We start from the raw sequence: 15,745 nt of genomic DNA on the forward strand, positions 1-15,745 counted from the left end.
ATTGCTAACACATTCGTTGCTTAGTAACATGCTATTTAGCCTCCATGTCTTTGTGTATTTTTTCAGTTTTTTTTCTTGTGATTGATTTCCAGTTTCATACCATTATGGTCAGAAAATATGCTTGATATGATTTCAATCTTCTTAAATTTATTGAGACTTGTTTGGTGTCCTAATGTGTGGTCTATCCTATAAAATGTTCTGTGTGCACTTGAAAAGAATATATATTCTGCTGCTTTGGGGTAAAATGCTCTGAAAATATCAATTAAATCTATCTGATCTAGTGTGTCATTTAAGGCCACCAATTTCTTGTTGATTTTCTGTCTGGAAGACCTATTCAGTGATGTCAATGGTGTGTTAAAATCCCCTACTATGACTGTATTACTGTCAATCTCTCCCTTTATGTCCATCCATATTTGCTTTACATATTTAGGTTCTCCTATATTGGGTACATAAATGTCTACAGGGTTATAACTTCTTGTTGTATTGCTTCCTTTATCATTATGTAGTGTCCTTTATCTCTTACTGTAGCCTTGGTTTTAGAGTATATTTTGTCAGATATATGTATTGCTATCTTAGCTTTTATAAAAATTTCCATTTGCATGACATATTTTTTCCATCCCTTTACTTTTATTCTGTATATACCTTTCCTTCTGAGGTGAGTCTCTTGTAGTCAACATATATATGGCTCTTGTTTTCTTATCCACTCAGCTTGTCTTTTGATTAGAACATTTAACCCATTTACATTTAAAGTTATTATTGATAGCTATGTATTTATAGCCATTTTATCCTTTTAACTATGTCCCTCTAGTTTGTATTTTTCTTCTTCCTCTTTAAGCAGGCCCTTTAACATTTCTTATAATACTAGTTTGTTGGTAACAAATACCTTTAGCTTTTTATTGTCTTGGAAGCTCTTTATTTCTCCTTCAATTTTAAATGATAGCCTTGCTGGGAAATGTAATCTTAGTTTTCATCACTTTGCACAGTTTATGCCAATCCCTTCTGGCCTGAAATGTTTCTGTTGAGAAATCAGCTGACAGTCTTATGGGAGCTCCCTTGTATGTAACCAATTGTCTTTCTCTTGCTGTTTTAAGATTCTCTTTGTCATTAACCTTTGCCACTTTAATCATTATGTGTCTTGGTGTGAGTTTTTTTGGGTCCATATTGTTTGGGACTCTCTGTGCTTCTTGGACTTTTTCCTTTCACCATGTTAGGGAAGTTTTTGGTCATTATGTCTTCGAATAGGTTTTCAATTCTTTGCTGTCTTTCTTCTTCTTCTGTTGCCCCAATGATGCAGATATTGTTACACTTCATGTTGTCCCAAAGGTCCCTTAAACTATCCTCATTAAAAAAAATGTTTTTTTCTTTTTTGCTGCTCTGACTGGGCATTTTTTCTACCTTGTCTTCCAAATTGCTGATTCAATCCTCTGCTTCATCTAACCTGCTGTTTATTCCCTCCAGTGTGTTCTTGATATCAAATATTGTATTCTTAATTTTCGAGTGGCTATTTTTTGTTTTATGTCTTTTTTTTCATGCTGTTGTAGTTCCCTGAGCATGCTTATAACCATTATTTTGAACTCTATATCTAATAAATTGCTTGCCTCCATTTCATTTAGCTCATTTTCTGAAGAATTCTCCTGTTCTTTTATTTGAGGCTTGTTTCTTTGTCTTTCATTTTGGCTGCCTTTTTTGTTTGTTTCTACATATTAGATAGATCTGCTATGACTCCCAGTCTTAATGAGGTATCCTTGTATATTAGATGTCCTGTGGTATCCAGTGGTGAAGTCTCCTTGATCTCCTGAGCCAGGTGCTCTATGAATGTCCCTTTTATGGGTTATGTGGGCCCTCCTGTTATAACTGAGTCTTGATTGTTATTGACTCATTCATGCATGGGATCAGTACTCAAGCTGACTGACTGTGAGGCTCAACCCTAACCATGGTGTGCAAGGTGCTGTGCAGGGGCTGACCACACAAATCCAAAATCACCTTAGGAGGGTTTGGTGCCTGCTGAGATTTTCCTTTGGATATGCTGTTTGTGAGCCTTATTGAATCCTGCTCTGATGTGGTCTGAAGCTGGCCACTGGGTATGTTGATTCTGGGCCTCTTGGAAGGGACTCTGGTGCAGATCAATGTCAGACGCTGTCTGTGCCTGGCAACCTGTTTGGAACTACAAGTTATCCACAGTTTGTGCTGCCTCTTGTGGGCTTGGGTGTGTGCAGGAAGGACCAAGCTGCACATCAAGGCTGGCTTTTTCCAGGACTAGGCATGGGAGCAGGTCAGTGAAAGTCCCAAAGCACCTTGAGACTCAGCTGCCTGTTAGGCTCAGTCACTGAAGGAGCCTCTGGTGGAATCAGGGCTAGTGGATCTCCTGTGAGAGGGAAGTATCCCTCAGCCTCCAGGAAAGATGGTGGGTGTGGTCCCTACCCCAAGACTCTGTCTTGGATTTTGCCCTGACCTTGGTCAGGTTGAGCGGTTGGGGCCTCCAGAGCCCAGGGCCTCCAGAGCCCAGAGGTTGAGTCTGCCATGTTGAGGTTCTTGTCCCAGCATCAAGAAGCGTTCAGCAATCTGGAGAAGGCTATGCGTAGATTAAATAAGAATCCAGAGATGAAGCATAATTTTGAAAGGCATTTGGGGGTCAGAGGAGCTTAGCTAAAGGAGCTAAGTTCTAAGGCTTAAGGTCTTAAGGTCTAAGGTCTAAGGTCTTAAGTCTAAGGTCTCCTCGTCCCAGGACCCCATGCTTTTTATTAACACAACTTGTCCCGAGGGGAGGCAGAGATACACACTTCAAAGGGTCAGGGTTTCCTACAGTCCATTGTCAGAATGGGGGAATTAGCCTACGGCTGTTCCAGTGTTTGGCCAGTAGGAGGCAATAACATGTAGATTAAGATGCCCTTTAACTGTCTTGCAGCCAAGAAATCAATTTAATGTATCCTATTCAGGTTTGGGGAAATGCCTTCAGCCATTCCCAGATGCAGCCCTGCTGTCATGGTGGAATTGGTCTCCGGCACTGCCAAAAGCTGAGGTGGTGGTTCTATCGGACCTCTTGTGAGGGTGAAGCACTAGTCAGGTTCACAGAAAGTGATGAGAATGGCCTCCGCCTCAAAACCAGACAACTCAGTCACTGACATCCTTTGAGTCTGCCCAGACCTCTACACGTTGGCCAAGGCAGCTAACTCTTCTAAAGGCCTCTGATTATTCAACTAGTACATTTCATTTAAGATCACAGAAATCCCTCTGAGCCCATCCTATTAATTTTTGTCTTTGTACTATATTGAGATAGCACTAGTTATGTATATCTACCTATGTCTTAGTGTTTAAATGTATTGTTTTTATTTATTTATTTATTTATATATTTATTTATTTTAAATTTTTTACAGTATACAAAATAAAGATATTACCAGATTGTAGATACAAAATAATTAGCCATTTACATGCAATAAACATTAATATTTTAAGAAAAATGATTTTAAATATAATAATACTTGAGACCCAGTGCACGAAATTCCTGCACTTGGGGTCGGGGGGTGGGGGGAAGAGTTCCCTCAGCCCAGCCTGCACCCTCTCACAGCCTGGGACCCCTCGGGTGTTGTCTGACTGATGGCTTAGGCCCGCAGTCAGACATCCTTACGTTGCCATAGAGGTGGGACCCGCCACCACCTCTGCACCCACCAGCCGTGAGCCCAGCTTCTGTCTGAGTGGTGCTCTTCCTGTGGGAGCGCACTGACCACCAGGGGGCAGCTCCTGCATTGAGCGTCTGCCCCCTGGTGGTCAGTGCGTGTCATAGTGACCAGTTGTTCAGCCGGTCAATTTGCATATTAGCCTTTTATTATACAGGACTAGAGGCCCGGTGCACAAAAATTTGTGTACTCGGGGGGGTCCCTCAGCCCAGCCTGTGCCCTCTCGCAGTCTGGGACCCCTTGGGGGATGACAACCTGCTGGCTTAGGCCCGCTCCCCGGGGGATTGGGCCTAAGCTGGCAGTCAGACATCCCTCTGGCAGCCCGGCAGCCATCGGGGGGAATGTCCACTTGCCAGCGGGAGCAGGCTTAAGCTGCAGTCAGACATCCTTAGCGCTGCTGAGGAGGCGGGAGAGGCTCCCACCACCACCGCTGTACTGGCAGCTGTCAGCCTGGCTTGTGGCTGAGCAGAGCTCCCCCCCATGGGAGCACACTGACCACCAGGGGGCAGCTCCTGCATTGAGCATCTGCCCCCTGGTGGTCAGTGTGTGTCATAGTGACGAGTCATTCCCAGTCATTCTGCTGTTAGGGTCAGATTGCATATTACCCTTTTACTATATAGGATAGAGGCCTGGTGCATGGGTGCGGGCCGGCTGGTTGCTCTGAAGGGTGTCCTGGATCAGGGTGGGGTGCCCGCTGGGGTGCCTGGCCAGCCTGGATGAGGGGCTGAGGGACGTTTTCAGACTGGCCACACCCCCTTCAGGGTGAGGGTCCCCGCTGGAGTGCCTGGCCAGACTGGGTGAGGGGTTGATGGCTGTTTGCAGGTTGGCCACAGCCCCCTTCAGGGCGGGGGTCCCCACTGGGGTTCCTGGCCAGCCTGGGTGAGGGGCTGATGGCTGTTTGCAGGCTGGCCAAGCCCCCCAGTGGGGATCCTCACCCCATGACGGTGTGGCCATCCTGGGTGAGGGGCTGATGGCTTTTTGCAGGCTGGCCACAGCCCCCAGCCACCCAAGCTCCCAGTGGAGGCTGGCTGGAAGCAGGTATCTGGGACTTATTTGTCTTCTATAATTGAAACTTTGTTGCCTTGAGCTGAGGCCACAGCTGGCCAGGGCAGCGGGGAAGCTTGGCTTCCTCCATCACCAGGGCAACCAAGCCTTCTGCTTGCTCCAGCTCTGTGGCTGCTGGCCGCCATCTTGGTTGGGTTAATTTGCATATAGTCACTCTGATTGGCTGGTGGGCGTGGCTTGGGGGCGTAGCGGAGATGCAGTCAATTTGCATGTTTCTCTTTTATTAGATTAGATTACATGCAATAAACATTAATATTTTAAGAAAAAATATTTTAAATATAATAATATTACCAAAAACTGTACTAACATAGTATAATATCACAAAAGTTGTAGGAAATATTAAAAATCTGAAAATAAGAGGATTACTTCTATTATATTCTAAAATATTTTTTTTCCTCTGGCTCTATGTATGTTCCTCAGTTTATGTTATTCATTATATTCTACAAATGAGTGACATCATGTGATATTTATCTTTTTCTGACTGGCTTATTTCACTTAACATAATGCTCTCCAGGTCCATCAATGCTGTTGCAAATGGTAAGAATTCCTTCGTTTTTACAGCACCATAGTATTCCATTATTTAGATGTACCACAGTTTTCTAATCCTCTCATCTGCTGATGGACACTTAGGCCGTTTCCAAATCTTAGCTATGGTGAATTGTGCTGCTATGAAAATAGGGGTGCATATATCCATCCCCTCTGATTAGTGTTTCTGATTTCCTGTGATATATTCCTAGAAGTGAGATTACTGGGTCAAATGGGAGTTCCATTTCTAATTTTTTGAGAAAACTCCCTACTGTTTTCCACAGTGACTGCACCAGTCTGCATTTCCACCAGCAGTGCATGAGGGTTCCTAAATGATTTAATGTTTATTTGGCACCCTATTTTAAGTAAAAGATCATATCAGATAGTATGGGGATACAAAGTAGATAAGCACATTATTCTTGTCCTCAAAGAACTAATAATCTAGTAAGATAAAAGAAACAAGACAAGAAGTCAAGGGTTAAATAATAATGAAGCAATTAAGAAATAGCTCAGTACTGCTGGTAACTGCTTATGGGATCAGAGGGAGAAAGCCCACTTGGACTAGGTATTCTTCTGCAGTTCCTTCCCTACATGCAGGAAGTGGCAGTGATTTTTTTTCACTGAGTCTTACTGGATATTTTGGGGCTAGCCCTTTCAACTACCTCAAAATGGGAGTTTAGACCTGAGCTGTGATGTTCCTTCCATCCCAACAACCTAGGAAGGGTGTGGGATAAAGGTCACTTGACCACTAGAGATCCAAGAAGTAGCATATTTGAGAGGAATTTAAATCAGAGCCCTGCAGAATATCCAATCAGAAATTTAATCTAAAGAGGCCAGGATTGGAGAAAAAGAAAAGAAGTGGAGAGAAAACACAGGTGCAAGCATGACCATTGACTAGAAGCCAAAGAAGCTGGGGTAAGTTAAAAGATTTGAAGCAGAGGGTGGGCAGAGTCTGGAAACATTCCCCAAGTCTAAGAAAATAGTTGCAATATCTTTTATTTTTAAAAATTGTAACCTAGGTTTTAGTGGGATGACTCATAAAAAGGTTCACTGAACTTAGACACTATCTCCTACCAGATTAGACTCTTTCTCACCAGGAAGGAAGGTATGGTGCTAACCTAGAAGGGTTTACCCAGGGCAGACCCTAAAGTTCCCTAGAACATTTCTAGGGGAAGGGTTCCCTCACCTACCTCTCTGACCCAGATATTTCCCAGTGGCTAATTTTAACACCATTGGTTACCCAAAACCTATTCCAACATACACTTAGGTGTCTGAGATGGAGAAGGGAGGCTGGAGTCTTGGTGAGCTAAGTGAGCATTAATAAAATGCATGGTGTGTGAATACCTCGAAGATAGTATTTTCTGTTTCCTTGGAGGGTCAGAAGTTGTGGCTCTAGGAGCTGGCTTGGGCAGGATGTATATAGTGTCTAGAAGTGAGCCCAAATTCACAAATCTCCCCTGGCTCCCTCCCCCAGGGCCTAGCACTAGTTACTGAACTCCTTATATGCATATGCTGATAGCTTCCTTAATCCTGACCTGTTGTGGTAACAGTGGTGCCAGGGAAGGCAGGGGACCAGCAGGAACAGAACAATGATTGATATTATAGGGAGTGTTCTGGCCAGTGAGCTATGGTGAGTCATTAGAACCGAATTCTCTTGTGAGTACATAGAGCATGTGTTGTTGTTGTTTTTTTTGTAAGAGGTGCTATTCTGGAGTTCTCATTTGAGTATCAGTTGATATAATTCATGTGGCTGATAGTCTGTATTCAGTAAACTGTGGAAACCAGACTTGGAAGGTCTAGGATAGTTGGCTGTTTCTTCTGACAACAGAATCACCTGTGAATTTAAGACTACAGATTATTGGGCCTCATTCTAGATCTACTGAATCAGAATGTACACACATACATTTTTAGAATTTCACAAGTGATTCTGAGGCATGGTCTACGTGATAAACTACTGTTCTGAGACAATGTTCTACAAGTTTGGGGTTCAAAATGATGAATGAATTCTGCTATCATGAGTTCAGTTAAACTGTGGAGCTGTATGGGGCTGGGTAATCGGGAGAGATGTTACATGTTTAGGTTATCTGAGTAGGCAAAGGTCTTCTTGACAAACCGGATGACAGTTATTGATTTAGTGATTAGCGAAAGATAAATGTACCTTCACTATGGGGCTTATAGACAATTACTTCAAAATCTATTTGAGATTATTTCACTCTTGGAGGTACAAGGGAAAAGAAGAATAAATTGTAGTGTGTGCTTAAGCATTTCCCAAAGAATATTATTTTGAATATTTTTCTTGGAAGAGAAGTGAAAAGTCATAGTATATATTGTTTAACTTAGATATTGATAATGTTTTAAATGTTTAAAACTACAAAGTCAATCAGAGATAACCTTCTTCTGGTCAGTTTGACGTAGCCAGATACATCTCTATTCCTAAGTATTTCATTCACTAAGTTAAATAAAGTGGCACAAATAGAATTTAAGTTACTACTCTTCTTACTAGACTTGAGTAAATAGGCCAATGGGTTGTACACACTATCAGAACAAGAACCAATGGAAACAAGGCTCAGCTCTAATAACAATGAGATGGGAGGAAGAAACGAAGAGTGATAGACCCTATAAGAAAACAGAGAGAGCCCTTTGAAAAGTGGGACCACTACAGGGAACATGTTGAGATAGTCATCTTCTTCTGGAGGATATTCCCATAGGGAAAACAAAGACAAAAAATGATATCCCAGTAGCAGTCAAGCCAGGATACAAGCAATTTGTAACATCATCTCCTTTGCCAGCCACATCCATTCCCACCCTTGAAAATATCCTCCTTGGGAGTTTGGATAGAAGAATAGCTGGTAGATAATTTATTGTTGCCATGACTTCCTTCTTTGATACATAGGTCACATTTCATTTTAAAGTTCCTTAATCAAATGCTCAATTTGATTAAGAAAAGAATGGGTTCCAAAGGTCCAAATTTTAACTAAATCAGTCAGTCAGTCCACGGACATGTTCACTAGTTGGCAGCATGGTGTCATAGCAGATATAAGGCTACTGAAAGTCTTGTTGGATCATATTTAATGTTTTAAATGGACCTAGTGGTCACCTGGGGTGTTGCCACAGCACAAAGTACATGGGCTCAGCCTTCCATCATTGCTATGTAGAGGGGATCTTGGTAGCACACATATCTGTTGACCAAGAGTTCTCTAGAGAACAGAACCAATAGGCTGTGTGTATGTGTACGTGTGTGTGTGTGTGTGTGTGTGTGTGTGTGTGTGTGAGAGAGAGAGAGAGAGAGAGAGAGAGAGAGAGAGAGAGAAAATAGAATGAAAGATTATTTTAAAGAATTGGCTCACATAATTGTGGAGACTGTCAAGACTAAAATCTGCAGGGTGGTCAGGCAGTCTGGAGACCCAAGAAAGAGTAAACATTTCAGAACGAGTCCAAAGGCTGTCTGCTGGAAGAATTCTCTGCTGCTTTGTCTTTTCATCTGTTCAGGCCTCAACTGATTCAGTGGTTCTCAACCTTCCTAATGCCGCGACCCTTTAATACAGTTCCTCATGTTGTGGTGACCCCCAACCATAAAATTATTTTCGTTGCTACTTTATAACTGTAATTTTGCTACTGTTATGAATCGTAATGTAAATATCTGATATGCAGGATGTATTTTCAGGAGTCACGACCCACAGGTTGAGAACCACTGGATGAAACCCACCCACATTATGGGGAGCAAGCTGCTTTACTCAAAGTCTACCCATTTAAATGTTAATCTCATCCAAAATATTATGCTAAGTGAAATAAGTCATACAGATGAAAACAAATACCATATGATTTTGCTTATATGGGGAATCTAGAAAACAAAATAAAAGAACAAACAAAACAGAAACAAACTTATAGGTATAGAAAACAAACTGATAGTTGCCAGATGGAAGGGGGATTGGTGGGCTGGGTGATAAAGGTAAAGGGATTAAGAAGTACAAAGAGGCAGTTACAAAATAGTCACAGGGATGTCAAGTACAGCATAGGGAATATAGTCAATAATCCTATATAATAAAAGGCTAATATGCAAATTGTCCTCTTGGGAGTTCAACCGACCGGGAGTTCAATGTGCGCTGACCACCAGGGGGCGGCGCAGAACAAAGGAAGGCCTTGGCCAGCAGCCGGCAGCTGGGGAAAGGAAGGCCCCGGCCAGCAGCTGGAAGGCTCAGATCAGCCTTGATCGCCGGCCAGGCCTAGGGACCCTACCCATGCATGAATTTCACGCACCGGGCCTCTATTACTGTAATAACTATGTATAGTGTCAGGTGGGTACTAGACTTATCACTGTAATCACTTTGTAAGTTATATAAATGTCTGATTACTATGTTGTACACCTGAAATTAATATCTTATGTGTCAACTATAATTAAAAATAATTTTTTTAAAGATGAAAAAGAAAACTTCCTAACACATACCCAAAATAATGTTTGAATAAATACTTGGGCACTACAACCCAGCCAAGCTGACACAGACACATAAAACTAACAATCACAGTCCTGAGTGGGCGCCCTAATCAGCCTAGACCACTGCTCCTCACACATCAGAGAATAGCAGGTATAGGTAGTCAGCAACAGGGTGTCCTTCCCCCAGGTTGTAGATAGGTGGACAAAAGAACTAAGTATGGATGAACATCAAACCAATAAGAGTACCTGTCTGGCCAGGTTATATATTCCCTCTGAAAATCAGTGTTGGACAGAATGAGAAAGACCAATAGTTCCATTTGAAGAACATCCTTGGGTCCGGTGCATGTTGGCATAAGGTCTTTAATGAGAATAAAAGGACATGTGTCATGTTCTCAATTCATTGGAGCAAAGTATTTATAATCTCTTTAGAGTGAGGGGAGGAGTGGAATCTCACGCAGTTCATACCCCATTCTGCTGGGATATTTACTTTTAAATGCTTTGCAGTCTGTATTTCAGGCTTTTGTTTTCCATTTGTTTCCCAGAAATCAAATTAAAATATCTCTGGAAAAACTCTTAGTAATGTTATGGATCATGTCCATCTTATGAGTTTCACAGGAGTGCACACAACTAGACATCTATTCTATAGAAGAATTTGGCCAAAGAATACTATTGTGACTCCATTCAGTGTTGTTAAGGTTACCACTGTCCGTGTTGAAAAGCAATTCACACATAGCCAGTAAAATCAACCACAGTAGCAGAGAAGTCATTGTTACTGCTGCTGAGTGAGCCACTGTAAGGAACCTTCTCACACCCGGGAGGATCTGCAGTTAGGGGTTCAAGTTTGGGTCAACTCAGTGAACCAAAGCAGCTATATACAGGACCTACATGAGTTGGGCAGGGTATTAGAGCAGGTCTAAGAGAAATGAGGCAAGTGACAGTGTTAACAGATCCCTATCCACTTTCTCTCCAGTAGCTTGTAAACTCCAGAAGAGTCTTTGTCTGAGTGTGTCCCCAGAATCTGGCATATATCTACCTGTGCTCACTGAATTTGTGTTAACTGGCTGATCAAAGAAAATCCAAAGCAATCTTCCTCAAAGTACTGATACATAATCATAGCAGTCAAAAAGGAATGGAACTCTTTTTGGCTAGTGATTAATTTTCAATTAATTTAATTATATAATAACTATCATCTCTGCACGTCTGCTTGCCCCTCTGTAAAATGAGACTGGGGAACGGCATCTGTCCTTACCACCCATACAATGCCCAGGGACACATTCGATAGGTAAATATGCCAGGGTGGGTAGCACCCAAACTATTCATTCACAACAGCTTTCCCTTCCTAGCAGATGGATGGAAGGTCCTGGAAGGTTTTACCAGGCTGTTGAATTCCTTGAGGCAGAGACTGCGCATCTTATCCTCAGCACCTAACATATTGCCTGACATCCACAGAACGTGCTCAGGCAATGCTTCGGCAACGTTCATGTGCATGGTCCCATTCTTGCCAAGAAGAGAGATTGGGGCACGAAGGAATTTCAGGAAGCCTGTGATAAACAGAAAGCTGGTAAAATGAGCAAAGATTATTACAATGGAATACCAGGAAGAATTCAAGGAGTAGCAGACAATATTGACAAAGACAATAATTCCTGAAGAAAACAGCTAGGACATTGAGTAGGTGGAGGTAGGTAGAAGACAAAAGGGAAGAAAGGTAACTCGACCCCAGTGAGTACTTATCCTGCCAGGATGTGGAATAGATGGTGACATATATAAAAAGATGGAGATTAAGAAATCGGGTCCTTAGTGAGATTCAAAGAACATGGGAAGTAGAGTTCCCAGTCTTAAAGCGTTCACACATTATACTCTTTCACTGATGGCAACCTGGACTTTCATTCTTGTAGAGCAGTGAATCTTGACCAGCTTTGAGGAGCTGATGAGGTACGGACCCCTCTCCCAAGAAAAAAGTTTATATGATTCATTTCATTGTAGGTGGGTTTTGTTCATATAGAAAAACTATGTAAAAGATGTGTACTTAAGTTTTTCATGGAAGAATGAACATGTACTTCCTGAAATAAAATGGAACTAGATTAAAATTTACAAATAAAAAATAAAATTTTAACTTTGCCACATTTCAATAAGAAGTCAAATTTTGTTTGCCTTGAATAGAAAGAAAATATAATGAGGCCTTTGTTACAGTGATATTCATATCAGGGTAATGTTTGACATTTATTCAATTCTGACCTTCCTTTCTGCTGGCCATAAGTGCTGAACATTCCCATACCCAAACTCAGAAGAGGTAGTCAGCAATGTCAGAGTTCCATAGCTCACTGTCAGAAGAGCCCGGCTGTGTCAAGATTCACTGGAATCCTCCCAGTTATCTGAATTGAATTAATGCCCCCATAATTTCCTTTGTCTACGAAGTGACCTTAAGCAAAATCTGCTATTGTCCTCAAAGAGAAGAGGCTTTAAAAGAGATATGAGTCACAAGCAGGACTTACTCTGTGAGGAGCCATGGACTTTCTCATCCTCTGGCTCTATAATGCTCTCGCCTCCTCTCTCATGCCACTCATTCCCATTCCCTTCCATAGTTGAGTCCTTGCCTCTTCCCACCCATCAACAGCCTTCTCCTCACTATACACATCTCCACGGGACAGCCAAGGAGGACCCCGCCCCTACTGTAGCTGGGGAGAAGGGCAGCAACCCACGTGTGGCCTGAAACACTTCCCCCAGAAGCACATTAATAGCGGGGCCAGGTTTTACGGTAACTGTTCCCATGATGAGGCAGTATGTGCTGGCCTTTTGACAGTTACATTTGTTCCTATAAAAAAAAATATGTTCCAAGTTCCATACAACCCATAAAAACTGGTTTCTGGGGCACAATCTGTTCAGAGCCCAGCCACTGCTTGCATATGATGTTATACTGCATGAGTATACTTGATGCTCTATGTACACGAGTTTCTCCCTCACTAGTTTTAATAGAGCAGTGATCCAGATGTATTTTATTCCTATGAGAATATATGGTTTATGTCTGTCCATGTCCCAGTTTTCAGATACAGTATTTAATGATACCTGTATCATTAAGGTAAATACTTCTAACCACTTCTGATTTCACCATTGCCAGGCAGACTTTTCTTAATAGTTTGTTCTAAGAGCAGAGTGGAAAGCTGTCATTTTCTGTGTAATTCTACAGAGCCATCTTGGGCCAATAGAGCTAATAGGGAAGCTGAAAACATACTGGGATGTCTTGATTAGAGAACTAACTTCCCCCTCCAGACTGATCTTCCCAATTTGGTAAAAGTTGAGCTTTACTGTGCTGCATCTCCACTAATTCGTAATCATCTCTGGCCCATTCCTCAGAGGCCAAGATCTCCACGGAACATTAAATTGGACACGGAGGGAATGTCCTTGGAAGACTACACACTCCCATGCATTTTGAAGTCCTAATCACATCACTGTTATCTTCACTCATTATTTAACACAATGAAGCTGTGCTTTTAAATCTGATGTGTGAGTAATTGAACACACAAGCAGGCTGATGTCTTGCCTCTCACATTGTTATAACCGAGTGGTGTCTCTTGCTCCCACCAAAAACACAAATCATCACAGCAAGCTCTCTGTGTTTGTGATGGCAAATCTCCAAAACAGTGTTGTTTGGCAAAAACAGGAGTGTTTTTAGTAACAAAATCCAAGACACTACATTCTCAAACCAGCCTCTCATGGGCTAATTAACTAACCATCTGTTACATCTGGCCCCAAACTGTTAACTCACAAACTTGATTATCTTCATGTGTGAAACAGAGCTAGGTGAATTTTATTTTATTTTACTGTATCTTACCTTTCTGTCATGTAAGTCAGAAATCCAAATTTATTTGCAAATGTTCTCTGGATGTTTGAAGCCCTCTGGATAATTTACTTTTTTTCAGTTTCTTATGGAATTTTTTTAACATACTTAAACATTTAGGGTTCATCTACCTAAATATAAGAAGTTATTTGTATCAAATAGCATGATGTGGGATGAAATGAAAAGAAACTCCAACTCAAAATGATGTAAACAATAAAGCCTATTTCTGGCTCACATCCCTGAAAAGTCAAGTGGCAAAACAGATGGCAGGGTGGCTCACTAAGAACTCCAGCCCATTTTATTTTATTTTAAACCCTCACAAAAGGTTGTGTTTACTGATTTTTAGATAGAGAAAGGAGAGAGAGAAACATCAATCAGCTGTCTCCCACATGTGTCCCCCCACTGGATGGAATCCCCAACCTGGGTATGTGCCCTGTCTGGGAATCATACCACCATACCCGCACCCCTTAGTGTAGGGGACAACACTCCAATGAGCCAAGTCGCCTGGCCAGGCTTTCGGTTCCATTTACCTGTGCTGCTCTCAGCTTCTCCTACCTGCTGGCTGCAGCAGCAATTAGGGTTATGTACGTCCTCTCTCCTCACTGGGAGGACAGAGAGCCTCACCTCTCACCTGAACCAATATAAACCTGAACCAATCACTGTGGCTATTAGAATGCCAGACACTGATCTCATCCCTACCAATCATGTGGCCACAAAGATGGCACAGGCTGTTTGGTTCATGCTGATTAGTACCGACCTGTGGAGTTGGTGGTGGCCGCATCCCACCTGAGCCACCTGGTACTCTGCAATGGGGGAAGGGAGGGAGGAGGGGCAGGAGAGGCTCCCTGTAGAAGTGGGAAAGAGGTGATAGATGCTACATAGCGACTATTGAATGCCACCTGCACTATTTTCCTTAAAAAAAGAACTGCTCTTTCTGTTTAGAATTGCAATAGAGATGTTACTGATACTGTTTAAAAACAGCATACAAGCCCTGGCCGGTGTGCTCAGTGGATAGAGCATCGGCCCCTCCTTGCACACCAAAGGGTCTTGGGTTCGATTCTGGTCAAGGGCAGGTACCTGGGTTGCAGGTTCAATTGTTGGTGAGGGTGTGTGCAGGAAGCAACCAATTGATGTGTGACACATCTCTCTCTCTCTCTCTCTCTCTCTCTCTCTCTCTCTCTCTCTCTCTCTCCCGCCTTCAAGAACTTTTTAAAATTCCTCAGGTGAGGATTAACCAAAACAAACAAACAAACAAACAAACAGCATACGAATTTTTTATAGCATAGCAGAAAGAGAAAGATAGAAATGGGGTAGTATTTATCTACCCAAAAGAACTATTTTGCCAATATTATACTGGTTAGGAATCCAAGTGTTCTGGAATCTGAGTCCTTGGATTTCAATTGTGTCTCCATCACTTACAGCTGCATGACCTCAGTTAGCACCTGCGTCTCAGTAAATGAGGATCACACTAGTGCCGCCATCATTAGGACTAAATGAAATCGCACACGCAGATACGTCTTGTAGCAGTAATGAGTGCTCTGTAGTTGTTACCCATCCGTCAGAATGTGGCTTCTCTGTGGACAGGGACCTCGCCTGCCTTATTCCCTGCTGTAACCTCAGTGGCTGGCACAGAATAGATGGTTGATAAACAATTGTGTGAAGCATGAATGACTCTCCTTTCCTCCATCTCTAACCCCAAAACCAGAGTAAAGAAGAGGAAAGAGTTAAGGAAATTAGAGGCCAGTGCAGCTGGAGCAAGTTCTTGGTTGCAGGCCAGCACTGAAATCCAGGAGGAATGGGGTTCAGAGTTGTGGATCTACTCTGAGTGCCATTGGAGCAGTGCAGCTGACAGCGTCTGGAATGGAAGAGGTAGAGTGTTTGTTAAATCCCACAGCCTGAGCTTTTATTTTGAGCCCGAGAAGCAAAGGATGAAGCTGAATCATCTGGTTCAGTAACATAATCTTAAAATAAAATGAAAAGGCTGGCAGGATCTCTGTGGGAAAAGAGAGAACAAGAATATTCAAAGGGAAAAGACAATAGAGGATTTAATCCAAAACATCTAAAAGAAATACTGTCTTCAGGGATTTTCAGAGATTCTCTATAAAGGGAGAAAGAAATTGGTGACTAAAGAAGAGGATAAAACTGTGGGGCTGTTTCAGACATAGGGACTGCACATGCGGCTCTAGAGTATACCTACAGGAATTGTCTATCAGA

This window comes from Myotis lucifugus, unplaced genomic scaffold, assembly GCF_000147115.1.
Source record: "Myotis lucifugus unplaced genomic scaffold, Myoluc2.0 scaffold_223, whole genome shotgun sequence".
In the NCBI taxonomy this organism is placed as follows: domain Eukaryota; kingdom Metazoa; phylum Chordata; class Mammalia; order Chiroptera; family Vespertilionidae; genus Myotis; species Myotis lucifugus.